Below are 16,908 nucleotides of genomic sequence, written 5' to 3' on the forward strand. Positions count from 1 at the left end.
GACTTAAAGGGCCCTTTAAATCGGTTTCTTTACTCCACCTCCGACGAGAGGATTAGCGATAAAATCGGCCTTAGCGGGTTGGAATTGGGGTAGTATGAACGGAATTCGACGTTATTGGCCTCCGGGAGCTATCCCACAGTGCTTCATTGTGACCGCTCTGGACAGCACTCTCAACTCAGATGCACTGACCAGGTAGACAGGAAAAGCCCCGCGAACGTTTGAATTTCATTTCCTGTTTGCCCAGCGTGGAGAGCACAGGTGACCACGCAGAGCTCATGAGCACAGGTAACCATGATGGAGTCCCAGGATCGCAAAAGAGCTCCAGCATGGACAGAATGGGAGGTACGGGATCTGCTCGCCATATGGGGAGATGAATCAGTGCTAGCTGAACTCCGTAGCAGTAAACGAAATGGCAAAATATTAGAAAAGGTCTCAAAGGCCATGAAGGACAGAGGCCATAACAGGGACGCACAGTAGTGCCGCGTGAAAATTAAGGAGCTAAGGCAAGCCTACCACAAAGCCAGAGAGGCAAACGGAAGGTCCGGGGCAGAGCCGCAAACATGCCGCTTCTACGCGGAGCTGCATGCCATGCTAGGGGGTGCAGCCACCACTACCCCAACTGTGTGCTTTGACTTCTTCAATGGAGAAACACACAGGGAAGAGGGTTCGGGGTATGAGGAAGATGAGGATGAAGATAATGTAGATAGCTCACAGCAGCAAGGAAGTGGAGAAACCGGTTTCCCCAACAGCCAGGATATGTTTATCACCCTGGACCTGGAACCAGTAACCCCCGAACTCACCCAAGGCGTGCTCCCAGACCCTGAGGGCACACATGGGACCTCTGGTGAGTGTACCTTTGTAAATATTACACATGGTTTAAAAGCAAGCGTGTTTAATGATTAATGATTAATTTGCCCTGGCAATCGCGGCCAGTACAGCTACTGGAAAAGTCTGTTAACGTGTATGGGGATGGAGCGGAAATCCTCCAGGGACAACTCCAGAAAGCTCTCCTTCATGTACTCCCAAAGCCTTTGCAAAAGGTTTCTGGGGAGGGCTGCCTTATCCCATCCGCCATGGTAGGACACTTTACCACACCAGGCCAGTAGCACGTAGTCTGGAATCATTGCATAACAAAGCATGGCAGTGTATGGTCCCAGTGTTTGCTGGCATGCGGACAACATCCATTCCTTATCGCTCTTTGTTATCCTCAGGAGAGTGATATCATTCACGGTCACCTGGTTGAAATGGGGCGATTTTATTATTTTTTATTCAGAGGTGCCCATTCCTGCTCTGCTGAACAGAAATGTTCCCCGCTGTTAGCCACGCGGTGGGGGGAGGGGTGAAGTGATCATCCCCGAGAATTGGATGTGGGGGGCAGGGGGGTTAGTTGGGTTTGTGCTGCATGTTAACCCAGAAACCGCAGCCCCTCCTTTTACATTGCAAACCCATTTTAAATGGCCAACCCAATGGGTGCTTGGTATGGGAAATGAGGGCGCTACTGTTTGAAACCATTCCCACATGTTAAGAAGGTTAAAAAGGCCAAAAGACTGTGGCTTACCATGGCTGCCTGCAAGCCGAATTCTGTTGCCTGGCACTGCGTGAGTGATCTCTCACACCAAACCGGCAGGCCCTCAATATAAGAGGAAAAATGCGACCTTGTAACGAAAGCACATGTGCTGTGTAATGTGAACAGCAAAATTTAACGTGAAAGAGTGTACCCATTGTTCTCTAAAATGTGTCTTTTTTAACCACCTCTCCCTTCTCCTCCACCAGCTGCAAATGTTTCTCCTTCGCAGAGGCTAGTGAAGATTAGAAGGAGAAAACGGCGGACTCGGGATGATATGTTCTCGGAGCTCCAGATGTCCTCCCACGCTGACAGAGCACAGCAGAATGCATGGAGGCAGTCAATGTCAGACTACAGAAAAGCACAATATGAAGGAGAGGAGAGGTGGTGGGCTGAATCGTGGGATGAACAGAGCAAGTGGCAGGCTGAAGATGATAGGTGGTGTCAGCTTGAAGACAGAAGGCAAGAGTCAATGCTCCGGCTGCTGGAGCATCAAACTGATATGCTCCAGCGTATGGTTGAGCTGCAGGAAAGGCAGCAGGAGCAGAGACCGCCACTATAGCTCCTGTGTAACCAACAGCCCTCCTCCCCAAGTTCCATAGCCTCCTCACCCAGACGCCCAAGAACACGGTAGGGGGCCTCCGGCCACCCAGTCACTCCACCCCAGATGCTTGCCCGAGCATCAGAAGGCTGGCCTTCAATAAGAGTTAAAGTTTTAAACTGCAGTGTGTCCTTTTCTTTCCCTCCTCCCCCACCCATCCCGGGCTACCTTGGCAATTATCCCCCTAGTTGTGTGATGAATTAATAAAGAATGCCAGGGTCTGGCTGGAGAATCTTGCCTGCATGCTCGGGGTTCTACTGATCACCATATTTGGGGTCGGGAAGGAATTTTCCTCCAGGGTAGATTGGCAGAGGCCCTGGAGGTTTTTCACCTTCCTCCGCAGCATGGAGCGGGGGTCGCTAGCTGGAGGATTCTCTGCGACTTGAAGTCTTTAAATCACAGGATTTGGGGACTTCAACAGCTGAGTCAAGGGAAAGGGGGTGGGTCAGCTTTTGTGGCCTGCATCATGCGGGAGGTCAGACTAGATGATCATACTGGTCCCTTCTGACCTTAAAGTCTATGAGTCTATGAATGTGAAGTAACAATGACTTTATTGCCTCTGCAAGCGGTGCTCGAAGGGAGGAGGGGAGGGTGGGGTGGTTGGTTTACAGGTAAGTAGAGTGAACCGGGGTGGGGTCGGAGGATTCATCAAGGAGAAACAAACAGAAGTTTCACACCATAGCCTGGCCAGTCACAAAACTTGTTTTCAAAGCTTCTCTGATGTGCACCGCACCCTGCTGTGCTCTTCTAACCGCCCTGGTGTCTGGCTGCGCGTAATCAGCGGCCAGGCGATTTGCCTCAACCTCCCACCCTGCCATAAATGTCTCCCCCTTACTCTCACAGATATTGTGGAGCGCACAGCAAGCAGCAATAACAATGGGGATATTCTTTTCGCTGAGGTCTGGGCGAGTCAGTAAGCTGCGCCAGCGCGCTTTTAAACGTCCAAATGCACATTCCTCCACCATTTGGCACTTGCTCAGCCTGTAGCTGAACAGGTCCTGACTACTGTCCAGGCTGCCTGTGTACGGCTTCATGAGCTATGGCATTAAGGGGTAGGCTGGGTCCCCATAGGATCACGATAGGCATTTCAACATCCCCAATGGTTATTTTCTGGTCCAGGAAGAAAGTCCCTTCCTCCAGCTTTCGAAACAGACCAGAGTGCCTGAAGACGCGAGCATCATGTACCTTTCCTTGCCATCCCACGTTGATGTTGGTGAAACATCCCTTGTGATCCACCAGGGCTTGCAGCAACATTGAAAAGTACCCCTTTGTGGTTTATGTACTCAGTGGCTTAGTGCGCCGGTGACAAGATAGGGATATGGGTTCCGTCTATCGCCCCACCACAGTTTGGGAATCCCATTGCAGCAAAGCCATCCACTATGGCCTGCACGTTTCCCAGAGTCACTACCCTTGATATCACCGGGTCTTTGATTGCCCTGGCAACTTGGATCACAGCAGCCCCCACAGTAGATTTGCCCACTCCAAATTGATTCCCAACTGACTGGTAGCTGTCTGGCATTGCAAGCTTCCACAGGGCTACCTCCACTCGCTTCTCAACTGTGAGGGCTGCTCTTATCCTGGTATTCTGGCGCTTCAGGGCAGGGGAAAGCAAGTCACAAAGTTCCATGAAAGTGCCCTTACACATGCGAAAGTTTCGCAGCCACTGGGAATCGTCACACACCTGCAACACGATGCAGTCCCACCAGTCTGTGCTTGTTTCCCGGGCCCAGAATCGGCGTTCCACGGCATGAACCTGCCCCAGTAACATCATGATTTGCACATTGCTGGGGCCTGTGCCTTGTGAGAGGTCTATGTCCATGTCAATTTCCTCATCACTCTCGTCGCCGCGCTGCAATCGCCTCCTCGGCTGGTCCTGGTTTTGCTTTGGCATGTCCTGGCTCTGCATATATTCCAGGACAATGCGCTTATTGTTCATAGTGCTCATAATTGCCGCGGTGATCTGAGCGGGCTCCATGATCCCAGTGCTATGGCATCTGGTCTGAAAAAAGGTGCAAAACTAGTATCTGACGGAGGGAGGGAGGGAGGGGTGAGTGATGACATGGCGTATAGGTACAGGGAATTAAAATCAACAAAGGTGGCTGTGCATCAGGGAGATACACAAACAACTGTCACACAGAATGGCCCCCCCAAAGATTGAATTCAAAACCCTGGGTTTAGCAGGCTGTTGATTTCACGGAGGGGGGAAGCAAATGAATACAGAACAAATCTATTTTTTACATCTTAAGCTGGCAGACGACGGTGCAGCATAACTGATAGCCCTCGTCATCTTCTGGGTGCTTGGCAGAAAATACTGGGCACTTGGCAGAAAATAGCATACTACGACTGATAGCCATCATCATCATTGGGAAGGCAGTATGACGACGACGGATACCAATCGTAATATACCATCTCCTACCAAAAAGCAAGGGGCTGCTGCTGTGTAGCAATGAAGCCCCACGTCTGCCAGCCCCACGTCTGCCAGCACCCAGATTGCCGATGAAGGCTACCAGTCATACTGCACCGTCTACTGCCAAAAGGCAATTAGCTGCTGCTGTGTAGCAATGCAGTACCACGTCTGCCGGCACCCAGATGACATATGATGACGGTGATCTGAGCTAAGCGGGCTCCATGCTTGGCGTGGTATGTTGTCTGCACAGGTAACCCAGGTAAAAAGGCGTGAATCGATTGTCTGCCATTGCTCTGATGGGGGGGGGGGCCTGACGACATGTACCCAGAACCCCCCGTGACACTGTTTTGCATCATTCAGGCATTGGGATCTCAACCCAGAATTCCAATGGGTGGCGGAGACTGCGGGAACTGTGGGATAGCTACCCATAGTGCAATGCTCCGGAAGTCGACGCTAGCCTCGGTACTGTGGACGTGGTCCGCCGACTTAATGCACTTAGAGCATTTTATGTGGGGGGACACACAATCGGCTGTATACAACCGATTTCTATAAAACCGGCTTCTATAAATTCGACCTAATTTCGTAGTGTAGACATATCCTAAGTTACAAAGTCTGAGGATGTTTGGTTTTGAGTTTAGGCCCAACTCTCTTCTGCACACACACCAGACTCCACCCAGTGAACTAAAGGGACTACACTGCAAACAGCCCCTAGAACAGGGGTTCTCAATCTGGGGGTCAGTATTTATAATGGTGTTAAATATATAAAAAAGTGTTTTTAATGTATGGAGGGTGGGGGTGGGGGTCGCACTCAGAAGCTTGCTGAGTCAAAGGGGTCACCAGTACAAAGTCTGAGAACCCCTGCCCTAGAAGCATACAAGGAAGGCTGATTATATATTCTCTCCAATAGAGGACAGTAGCATGCAGCACACACACACACCTCAGCAAAATGCTGAGGGAGGCTAGACAGGTGGCTTTTGAGCGCCGTTTAAATAACATAGCCTGCCCTAGTATCCAGCAAGTGTGTTCCGTAGATCTGAAGAGATGGCTGCTAATGCCTATCTCCCCCAATAAAACATTTGGCATGTTAGAGTGGACACCCCTAAAAACTTTGGAAATCATGAACCTGTGTTCCCCAGACTTTATATAAGCATTGTTGCAAATGGCCTGAGCATGCAGTGAAAGGTAGGTTCTGCTGCTAATGGATTGAGGTAGACTTCAGCTATAAGACCCAGCAACCACTTAACTGCCACTTTCCCTGCATCTTAATGCCACCTGAACTCAGGCCACAACCCCTCTGCTAGACCCAAGCACCCTGCTACTGCCACCACCCTTTCACTTGTGTGTACAATAACCTGCAATGCGGCATGGAAGTTTGGAGGAGGCTAGAGCCCAAGCTGCACTACAGGCAACTGTGTACACAACTGAATGGGAGAAGTGAGCTGTGGTGACCACCCAGGATCAGGCACGGAAACTCCTCCTTAGGTTGGAGGGACTGGCTGCAGAACACTCACTATTTCAGTACAGGTTTGGGATCTGCTCCTCTTATGGATACGGGATTTTAGAGGGGATTCTTGGTGCAGTCAAGGAATCAAGGCTGGATTTATATCCCAGTATGCAAGAGGCAAAGAAGGAGAGTCTGCCCTCCAGCCATGCCTGCTAGGTTGGGGGAGTTCCCAGGCCTGCCTAGCTGTGTCCAAAAAAGCCTCAGGGCATTTGGGCGGAGCTGCAGCTGAAGATGCAATGCTGGTGAATCTGCATAGAGTGAAGGCTGAGTAAAGAGATCTTGTCCAAGCAGGTGGAAAGGGAGGCAGCCAGGAGTGGCTGAGCCCCACTTATTGAGGAAAGCAGGTGGCCTGTTTTCTTTATAGCTATTCAATGCCATATTCCACTCAGCCTCCCCAAAATGCCAGAGCACTTTGGGTGGGACTGAAGGCTGGGTCCAATCCAGGCTTTTCAATATTTCAGTTCTCACTGGAGAATCGGCCTGGCCTGGTCTGGCTGCCTCCCCGCAGGGCCAGAGAAGGGGTTAAAAGCGCGGGGCCGATGATGTCAGTTCCTGTGCTGCTTTGGAGGGCTGCCCCTGCTATTCGAGCCGAGCTCTCCCGCTTTAAGGTGAGCGGAGCGCCCGGGAGCATGGCACAGCGCTGCTGAATGGGACGGAAACGAGCAGCGCGTGGCTTCGGAGCGTCCCCAGGGGAACCGCGCGTCTCGCCGGCTGCAGAAGCGCCCCAGGAGCACGGCCCCGCTCTTTAGCACCAGCCCCCAAGAACAACACAAGGTCAGCCGCTGGGAGCCCTTCGTGCCTCGGAGCCGTCCCTGTGCCCCCCCGGCCGGCTACTTGGGCTGCTCAGCTCCTGCCCAGGAGCAGCCTGCCGCAGGTGAGGCCGTGGGGGCGGGAGGCTGCTGTCCCCGGGCAGTCCCCGCACCTGACTGTAAAGCAGCCTCCAGCCGGAGCGTCGGGCGCTGGTTGTTCGCTCTTCTGTGCAGAGAAGCCAGGCGGGGGCTTCTTCGGGATCTTTAGGGGGTGCTGCCGGGGCTCGCGCTGACCCGGGGGTAGGATTGGGCGAGCGGTGGTGACTGGCGCTTGGTTATTAAGCTGCAGGAGGGGTCAGGAGGAGAAATCCAAGTCATGGGGGCCCTCCGGCTAGCCCGAGGCCATGGGGAACAACGTCCGTACAGAGTAAGTGACAAATCGGTGATTCCTCCTCACCCCCCTCATCCCTCTGGCATGGCTAGAAAGGGGGGCCCGGCCCGGCCCACTCCTTTCCTCGGTTAGCTCATCCTGCCCTTTGGCTCGTAGACCGGCGTCTTTCGCCTTATTCTTTCCCCTGCTTTGAGCATCCCACCCTGGATTTGCGAGCTGGACGTGACAGACGCGAGTGACACCCTAGCCAGCCCGGGTGTCTCGGTGACTCCGAAACATTCCCTGAGGGGAAAACCGAGGGCCGGCGTGAAGGGGGAACAGGATGCTCGAGAAGAGGCGTTAGGTTAATGGGGAGGTTCAGCGCTGGGTTCTGACGGGAGCCAGGAGGAGCCTCCCGCCGCTCAGCTGAGACGCAGCAAAGCACCTTCACTGACTCCTTTTTGTGAGTCTTCGAAACACACCGAGCTGAACTGAGCCTCCAGGGAGAGAATCTGGGGCATTGTCCGGGCAGTTCCAAGCATTTATTCTTTTACACCGACTGGCTGATTCTAACATCGCCGACCAGCAGATGCTTAAGTAGATGCTCTAGCGTGGAGAAATGTGTAGTTGAGATATGGAAATACTGTCTCTGGCTTTCATTTTTGCAGGGAATAAACAAAATTCACAATACAATACGACTGATTCTCCTAACACTCTACATGCACGAAGATCTTTACTTTAGAGCTTTTACAATCATCTTGCTTGATCACTTTGTTCTTTGTCATTTTCAAAAGGTTTTTAGTGGAAAATATAGGAGCTCGCTGGATCAAGGCTAGAACATCAGAAAGTTCAGGGATGTTAGGTGGTCCTACTAGAGAGTCACCCGTTAACCATAAAGTTCTGATCCAGATTTGTATTTTCCCAAAGTTGTAATTGGACCTAGGTCCCCTAATTCTTGGATCCAGAGTTTGGAGTCAGGCTCATCTTTGCTGTTAATCAAAAATTTTATAGCTGCAGCAAAGATTTTTAAAAACTAGGTGTCTAAAGCTAGGTTCTTAAGTGCATATTTATGCACTTAAATAAGTGGCCGGATTAAATCAAGGTGCTGAGTATTCAACAGCTCTCATTGACTTCAACAGGAGCTGGTTGGCGCTTAGCACTTTTGAAAATCAGGCCACTTATTTAAGTGTGTACATATGGATTTAAGAATGTAGCTTTAGACACCTAGTTTTGAAAATCCTGCCCCTATTAGATTAAGTAGCTGCTTTCTATTTCACAGGTATTGAGAATGCAGCTGTTACGCCTGACTTTTAATTAACATTTCTATTAATTTTTTTCCATTAGGGGGATTAGGCATTAGTTGTTGTTAGTTTTTTAAAGCAAAAATATCCCAAATATTTCATATGGGGTAAAATCAAATTAGGAAAACTAACAGTTCAGCCATATAATTAGATTGTGTGGATTTTCCATCAGTCTTTAAATCCGAACTGGATATTTTCTAAATGATATGTTATAGCTCAACCAGAAGTTATGGGCTATATGCCAAAATTACTGGGTGAGGTTCTATGGCCTGTGTTACAAAGGAGGTCAGACTAGATGATCATAACAATCCCTTTTGGTCTTAAATCTATGTGAGGCTAAAATCTGTTTATGCCAGTATAAAAAGAGAACAGGGTTTCACTTATGATCTCTGTCCAAACAGCCATATTAGAATAGAGTTCTAACTTCATTGATAAGGCACCATAGTTATAGTGTTGTTCAACCTTTCGTGATCATTGCACACCCACTGGCTTTAAAGTAATAGTGTACGTCTCTAGTGCTTGATATAAACACTGATGTAGTGGTGAGTGTGCCTAGGAAACTGTGACTATATGTATGTGAATGGTGTGGGTGGGACCATGAATAGAAGTGAAATTGATATACCTGCTGTACTGGGCTGTGCAAAATGTGATGTGGAGAGGAGCGAGCTCTGTATTTTGGTATAGTTTTAGGTCTGGTGCTTGTAGAAGGCTATTCTTTGAACAGGTCTGTTACTTCCATGGGGATTTCCTAGGCACACTCACCACTACATCAGGTGCCAGATCCTGAGCAATGTCATTCCCCTGTATTAAATGAATGTACATTCTGACTTGGAACTCTAATTCACAGTTCATGTGGAAATATGGGCACATCAGCCCCAGCTGGGGGGGGAGGAGGGATGGGACACTGGGCTCAGGGCTTCAGCCCCAGGTCGGGGTAGGGGTTGGGTTGCCAGGGCAGAAGCCCTTAAGCCCCAGTCATAGGCGCCGACTTCCCCTCTGCCCGGTGGGTGCTGGACCCCCTTCCCCTCCGCCTCTGTCCCCGGCCCTGTACTGACATCGCTCCACCCTCTTCCCCTAAGTCCCCGCCCCTACCTCATCTCTTCTCCACCTCCTCCCCTGAGTGCGCCAGATTCCTGCTCCTCCCTGCATCCTTCCTGGAAAGTCTTAAGCTTTCAGGCAGCAGGGGGGTGGGAAGCTCTGGCAGGGGGAGGAGCAGGGATGCGGTGTACTGAGGGAGTAGAAGGGGGGGGGCTTGGCTGCTGAGCACCCGCTAACTTTGGAGCACCCACAGAGTCGGCACCTATGGCCCCAGTCCAGCAAAGCACTTAAGTATGTGCTTAATTGTAAGCATGTGAGGTCCCATTGAAGTAAACTGGACTATTCAGTTATTTACTCAAGGACATGTTTAACTGTGCTTTGCTGGTTTGGGGGCTCAGTAATTAAAAGCTGTGTCTTTGTTGAATATTTTTGCCTTCCACTAGTTTGTTGTAGGATTACACAAGGAGGCGAAGCAGCACACATCAGTTCATTATTGTAAGGTTGCTTGTGGATTCTAGGTGGCTGAATTCAATGATTCTATTACATTTTGTATGTAAGACTCCTCATGCATATATTTGGAAAACAAACCTTAAAAAAAAAAATCAGAACTTTGCAAGTAGTTACGGAGGAGAAAAATAAAGCTGGTCAAATGCAGGGTTTTTAAACCTTGGCTGTGACCTTTATACAAAACTGTATAATCTCTTTTAGATGTGAACAAGGACATAGGATTGTGGATGTTTTGTCTTTCAGTTCTAGTTTTGTTCCCACTGAGGGACGGAAGAATTTGTATCTGTTACAATAGCGGGATTGTCTGGGTACAATGTTGCAGTGCTAAGCTAAAACACTGCATCCTCCCTGAAAATTGTTCTTGGAATCTGGTACCTGAGGAAACTGGGAGCCAAACCTTTAAATGTCATTTTCACTGTGGTTTAGACACTTGGAGTACTGGGCTTGTACTTTCCACTTTTCCCTGCTCGCCCATGTTTTATGGTAATGCACCAAAATGTCTTTGTAACCGGTCCTTAATTGTAATGAAAGGGGTGCCAGAGCTCAAGCTGGGCAGCCGGAGAGTGGCAGCTGCTGTCTGGGTGCCTAGGTCTGAAGGCAGCGCCACCGCTAGCAGGAGCACAGAAGTAAGGGTGGCATGGTATGGTATTTCCACCCTTACTTCTGCACTATGGCTGATGCCTGCACTGCCTTTAGAGCAGGGTGGCTGGAGAGGGGCAGTTGCTGGCCGGGAGCCCAGAGGTGCTGGGACTATGAACTGCCAAACCTAGAGGTGCCAGGGTTCAGCCCTGGCAAACCCTGGCACAAATTAAGCACTGATTGTAACACCTGTGTTAGGGTGTGTGTAGTGTGTGTGTGTGTGTGTGTGTGACAGAGAGAATGAGAGAACTTCAACTGGATTGGAAGGTGCTAGATTGACAGCCTTGGATATTGAAGTCATCTATTTCTGGATTGCACAACAAAGATACTGTATAGGCAGCAGTAGTGCAGGCATACCATACTCTGCCCCCAGTGTGGTAAAGACCACTTGCAGGGTGTAAAAGGAATTCAGTATGTGAGACTGCCAACAAGACCACCACCTAATGACAGTGGTGTTGGTAGTGTATATGATATGGATAGCTGACTGCTGGGAACTGAAGTGAACTGTAGCAACGAGCTCATGCCAGAAGGTGTGGGACTTGAGTACCTCATTGTAGCCTGCATAGGTACTGATATGATTATTGCTCATGAAATATCCAAAAATTTAAAACTCAAGTTGTTATATCTTCCATATTTTCATCCAGAGTGTTTTAACAAAGGTAGATATGTTTTTATTACTCCTCCATTTACAGGTTGGGAAGGATGGAGGTGGAAATGAAGCACAGGGAGATAATGTGATTAGCTTAGTATCACAGCATGAGATAACAGCAAAGCTGGCAGAAGAGCCCAGGTCTCTTGATGCGTAGCTCTCTGCATTGAATGAGTGGACTATGTCTTCTCTGTAGCACCTTAGACCTTCAGAAACCTGTCGTGGAGGCTTTTGGTTAAAAATGTCCCAACTGTTTAGCACTCTGCATGCTAAATAGCAAGTAAGTGCCCAAAGTCCCTGCTACCACTGCCTAGATCCAGCAGCATTCCCTCTGTGTGCAATAACTTTTAATACGTTTTCTGAGGCTGCATCTCTTTCTGCTCTCAAACAGGCTACTTCCCATTGTAAAGAAATTACCCTTGTTTTACAGCTGCTATATTAGGACACAATAGGTCCCCTAAATCCATGAAAAATTGTCAGGGTCCTCCAGACACAATTTTTCTTAGCCCCCTATGCTGCCAAGGTAGATTGGCTAGCTGGTTTTAAGTAAAGAAGGTCACATGGTATTATTTCTGTTTCCTGATTGGGAACCATTCTAAGAGTTATACTCCTCCAATGTAAGTATTTGCAACTGAAAGTTCAAAATTCAGAATAGTTGTTGAACGTGTATATTGCTGTAAATTCACTGTTTTGGCAACCATTCCTGCTGGTAAACTTATGCATTAGAATATTAGTGGGATACGAGCATGAAAGGGGTGCAATCAAAGGGCAAAACAAATCCCAAGTTTTAGTCAAGAAAATATTTGGGGAACATATTTAAGGTATTTGCCCAGCTTTACCAAAAGGTCTTTTTCACCCTTGATCTCTCAGACTGTTAGGCATGTGATTCTGGGGAGATGGAATGGGGACATTATAATTTGCAAATGGAAGCATAAACTTAGTTGAATATGCTCCAGTCTGGATAACCGTGCCAGTTTCTCCAGAAGCCTAATGAATGAGGCTTTATCTCCCCTATTCTCTGCAACACTTGAATAGCTTGCAGCCAAAGGTTTGCCCTACTATGACTGCTGTCATGCAGGAGGACACTTAGCCCCTGGCCTCCTAATGAAGTGGACTTTCTGGCTATGTGAACTTTAAATATTTAGTCAAGAGACAAATCTGTCCGTGTCCGTCCCCATCCCCCACCCTCCTAGTTTTCCCCACATAGTAGCAGGTTTTCGTGCTTAGATACACGTTGGCAGGCTGTGGGGAAAGTCCTGCTGGGAAAGGTTACAGTGCAGCAGCAGTCAAAAAAGCTAACCGAATACTGGGACTCATCAGGAAAGGGATACATAATAAGATAGAAAATATCATGTTGCCTCTATATAAATCCATGGTACACCCACATCTTGAATACTAGGTGCAGATCTGGTTGCCCCATATCAAAAAAGATATATTAGAATTAGAAAAGGTACAGAGAAGGGCAACAAAAATGATTAGGAGTATGGAACCGCTTCCATATCAGGAGAGATTAATAAAACTGGGACTCTTCATCTTGGAAAAGAGACGACTAAGGGGGGATATGATAGAAGTCTATAAAATCATGAGTGGTGTAGAGAAAGTAAACAAGGAAGTGCTATTTATTCCTCATAACACAAGAACTACGGGTCACCAAATGAAATTCATAGGTAGCAGATTTAAAAGGAAGTATTTCTTCGCACAATGCACAGTCAACCTGTGGAACTCTTTGCCAGAGGATGTTGTGAAGGGCAAGACTATAATAGGGTTCAAACAAGAACCAGATAAATTCATGGAGGATAGGTCCATCAATGGCTATTAGCCAGGATGGGCAGGGATGCAAAACCATGCTCTGATGTGTCCCTAATCTCTGTTTGCTAGAAGATGGGAATGGGCAACAGGGGATGGATCACTTGATGATTACCTGTTCTGTTCATTCCCTCTGAAGAACCTGGCATTGGCCACTGTCAGAAGACAGGAAAATGGGCTAGAAGGACCATTGGTCTGACCCAATAAAGCCATTCTTATGTTCATACAATCTCTGTAAATTATTTATTTACTAATACATCACATTGCCTATTCAACCGTAACTCTGTCCCCACATCCCCGCTCAGCTGCAGAGTATAGACCAGGAACCCTCTTACCCACCCACTCTGCACTCTAGACAGCTAATATGGTTACACACTCTCAGACCACCACCAACTCACCACATTAGTTCATAGATCCACTACTACATAGATCTACACACTATTAACTAGAAACACCAGCATCCTCCTTTCTGTATAAAGACCAGAAATTGGACCGTCCCTAATCCCAAAGTACTGACAACATATTGCATTTTATTCTCCTTTACAGTCCACAAATACCTTTTTCCCCCAACTCACTATTCCATTGAGTCAGAAAACTCCTCTATCCTATCTGCCCTCCTGTGGACTGGAAATCTCAGTGTCTTTCCAATTCACCCTTTTCCTGTAAGTGAGAAGTCCTACCTTCCAGTTAATGATTATATGTATCCACTTCATCCAACCCATTTAAGATACAAAGGGACCAGACCAACTGCATACTGTAAATGCTGGGTGGCACTGGTGCTAGAGTGGAGCAAAGCTACCCAGGAGGGGCTCTAGGGGGGATTGTGCACAATACATCCTGGTTCTCCTCAGTGACAAGAGGAACTGCTCTCTCCTGGACTCCCACTCAGAATCTGGGATATTGGTTCATCCTGTTATAAAGATAGGGGCCATTTGCTAAAAATTCAGATCAGTGTTCAAATTTTGAACACCCCAAGTGGATGTGTTCATAGAACTATCCACAATGACTCCAAGTTCTCTTTTTAGAGTGGTAATAGCTAATTTAGACCCCATCACTTTATATGTATAGCTGGGATTATGTTGTCCAATGTGCATTGCTTTGCAATTATCAACATTGAATTTCATCTGCCATTTTATTGCCCAGTCACCCAGTTTTGTGAGATCCCTTTGTAACTCTTCGCAGTCTGCTTTGAACTTAATTGTCTTGAGTATTTGTGTATCATCTGCAAACTTTGCCACCTCACTATTTACCCCTTTTTTTCCAGATCACTTATGTATATGTTGAATAGTACTGATCCCAGTACAGACCTCTGGGAGACACCACTATTTACCTCTCTCCATTCTGAAAACTGACCATTTATTCCTACCCTTTGTTTCCTGTCTTTTAACCAGTTATTGATTCCATTAGAGGACCTTCCCTCTTATCCCATGACTGCTTACTTTGCTTAAGAGTCTTTGCTGAGGGACCTTGTCAAAGGCTTTCTGGAAGTTGAAGTATACTATATCCACTGGATCACCCTTGTCCACATGCTTGTTGCCTCCCCTCCCCTCACACCCAAGAATTCTAGTAGATTAGTGAGGCATGACTTCCCTTTACAAAAACCATGTTGACTCTTCCCCAACAAATTGTGTTCATATATGTGTCTGATAATTCTGTTCTTTACTATAGCTTCAACCAATTTGTCTAGTACTGAAATTAGGCTTACTGGCCTGTAATTGCCAGGATTGCCTCTGGAGCCTTTTTTAAAAATTGGCATCACACTAGCTATCCTCAAGTCATCTGGTACAGAAGCTGATTTAAATGATAGGTTACATACCACAGTTAGTGGTTCTGCAATTTCACATTTGAGTTCCTTCAGAACTCTTGGGTGAATACCATCTGATCCTGGTGACTTATTTCTGTTTAATTTATCAATTTGTTCCAAAACCTCCTTTAATGACACTTCAATCTGGGACAGTTCCTCAGATTTGTCACCTAAAAAGAATGGCTCAGGTTTGGAAATATCCCTCACCTCTTCATCCATGAAGACCAATGTAAAGAATTCATTTAGTCTCTCTGTAATGGCCTTATCATCCTTGGGTCCTTTAGCATCTCTATCATCCAGTGGCCCCACTGGTTGTTTAGCAGGTTTCCTGCTTCTGATATACTTCACATTTTTTTTTTCTGTTACTTTTAGAGTCTTTGGCTAGCTGTTCTTCAAATTCTCTTTTGGCCTTCCTAATTACATTTTTATACTTCACTTGCAAAAGTTTGCTCCTTTCTATTTAGAATCATAGAATCATAGAATATCAGGGTTGGAAGGGACCTCAGGAGGTCATCTAGTCCAACCCCCTGCTCAAAGCAGGACCAATACCCAACTACATCATCCCAGACAGGGCTTTGTCAAGCCGGACCTTAAAAACCTCTAAGGAAGGAGATTCCACCACCTCCCTAGGTAACCCATTCCAGTGCTTCACCACCCTTCTAGTGAAAAAGTTTTTCCTAATATCCAACCTAAATCTCCCCCACTGTAACTTGAGACCACTGCTCCTTGTTCTGTCATCAGGTACCACTGAAAACAGTCTAGATCCATCCTCTTTGGAACCCCCTTTCAGATAGTTGAAACCAGCTATCAAATCCCCCCTCATTCTTCTCTTCTGCAGACTAAACAATCCCAGTTCCCACAGCCTCTCCTCATAACTCATGTGCTCCAGACCCCTAATCATTTTTTGTTGCCCTCCGCTGGACTCTTTCCAATTTTTCCACATCCTTCTTGTAGTGTGGGGCCCAAAACTGGACACAGTATTCCAGATGAGGCCTCACCAATGTTGAATAGAGGGGAACGATCACGTCCCTCGATGTGCTGGCAATGCCCCTACTTATACAGCCCAAAATGCCGTTAGCCTTCTTGCCAAAAAGGGCACACTGTTGACTCATATCCAGCTTCTCTTTCACTGTGACCCCTAAGTCCTTTTCTGCAGAACTGCTACCTAGCCATTCGGTCCCTAGTCTGTAGCAGTTTCGTCAATAGGATTTAAATTTCACTTTTTAATAAATGCCTTTTTGCCTCTCACTGCTTCTTTTACTTTGTTTAGGCACAATGACTTTTTTTTGGTCTTCTTACTGTGTGTTTTAATCTGCAGTATACATTTAAACTGAGCCTCTATTATGGTGTCTTTAAAAAGTTTCCATGCAGCTTGCAGGGATTTCACTTTTGGCACTGTACCTTTTAATTTCTTTTCAACTAATTTCCTCACTTTTGTGTAGTTCCCCTTTCTGAAACTAAATGCTACCATGGTGGGCTTCGCTTCTCTTCTCTCTCTCCCCCCCCCCCCCCCGGATGGTAAATTTTATTATATTATGGTCACTATTATTAAGTGGTTCAGCTATATTAATCTCTTGGACAAGATCCTGTGCTCCACTTAGGAGTAAATCAAGAATTGTCTCTCCTCTTGTTGGTTCCAGGACTAGCTGCTCCAAGAAGCAGTCATTTAAGGTGTCAAGAAACTTTATCTCTGCATCCCATCCTGAGGTGACATGTACCCAGTCAATATGGGGATAGTTAAAATCTCCCATTATTATTGAGGGTTTTTTTTAAATTTTTATAGCCTCTCAAATTTCCCTGAGCATTTCACTGCCGCTATCCCCATCCTGGTCAGGTGGTCGGTAATATATCCCTACTGTTATATTTTTATTATTATATTATGGAATTACTATCCATAGACATTCCATGGTATAGTGTGGTTCATTTAAGATTTTTACTTCATTTGACTCTATACTTTCTTTCAGATAAA

At 47.1% G+C, this 16,908-nt stretch overlaps 1 protein-coding gene across 3 annotated transcripts in view; it reads left to right on the forward strand.

Moving 5' to 3' along the window:
• The first annotated feature begins 6,621 nt into the window (after window positions 1-6,621).
• The window catches only part of PLEKHH1 (pleckstrin homology, MyTH4 and FERM domain containing H1), a 93,915-nt gene continuing 83,628 nt past the window's right edge, over window positions 6,622-16,908 (forward strand). The window contains exon 1 of one of the 3 annotated variants that reach the window (XM_034769354.1): window positions 6,622-6,850. The gene's annotated coding sequence lies outside the window, so the exon portion shown is untranslated. The other 2 variants (XM_034769353.1, XM_034769355.1) reach the window with 2 other exon arrangements.

This window comes from Trachemys scripta, chromosome 4 (genome assembly GCF_013100865.1).
Source record: "Trachemys scripta elegans isolate TJP31775 chromosome 4, CAS_Tse_1.0, whole genome shotgun sequence".
NCBI lineage: Eukaryota > Metazoa > Chordata > Testudines > Emydidae > Trachemys > Trachemys scripta.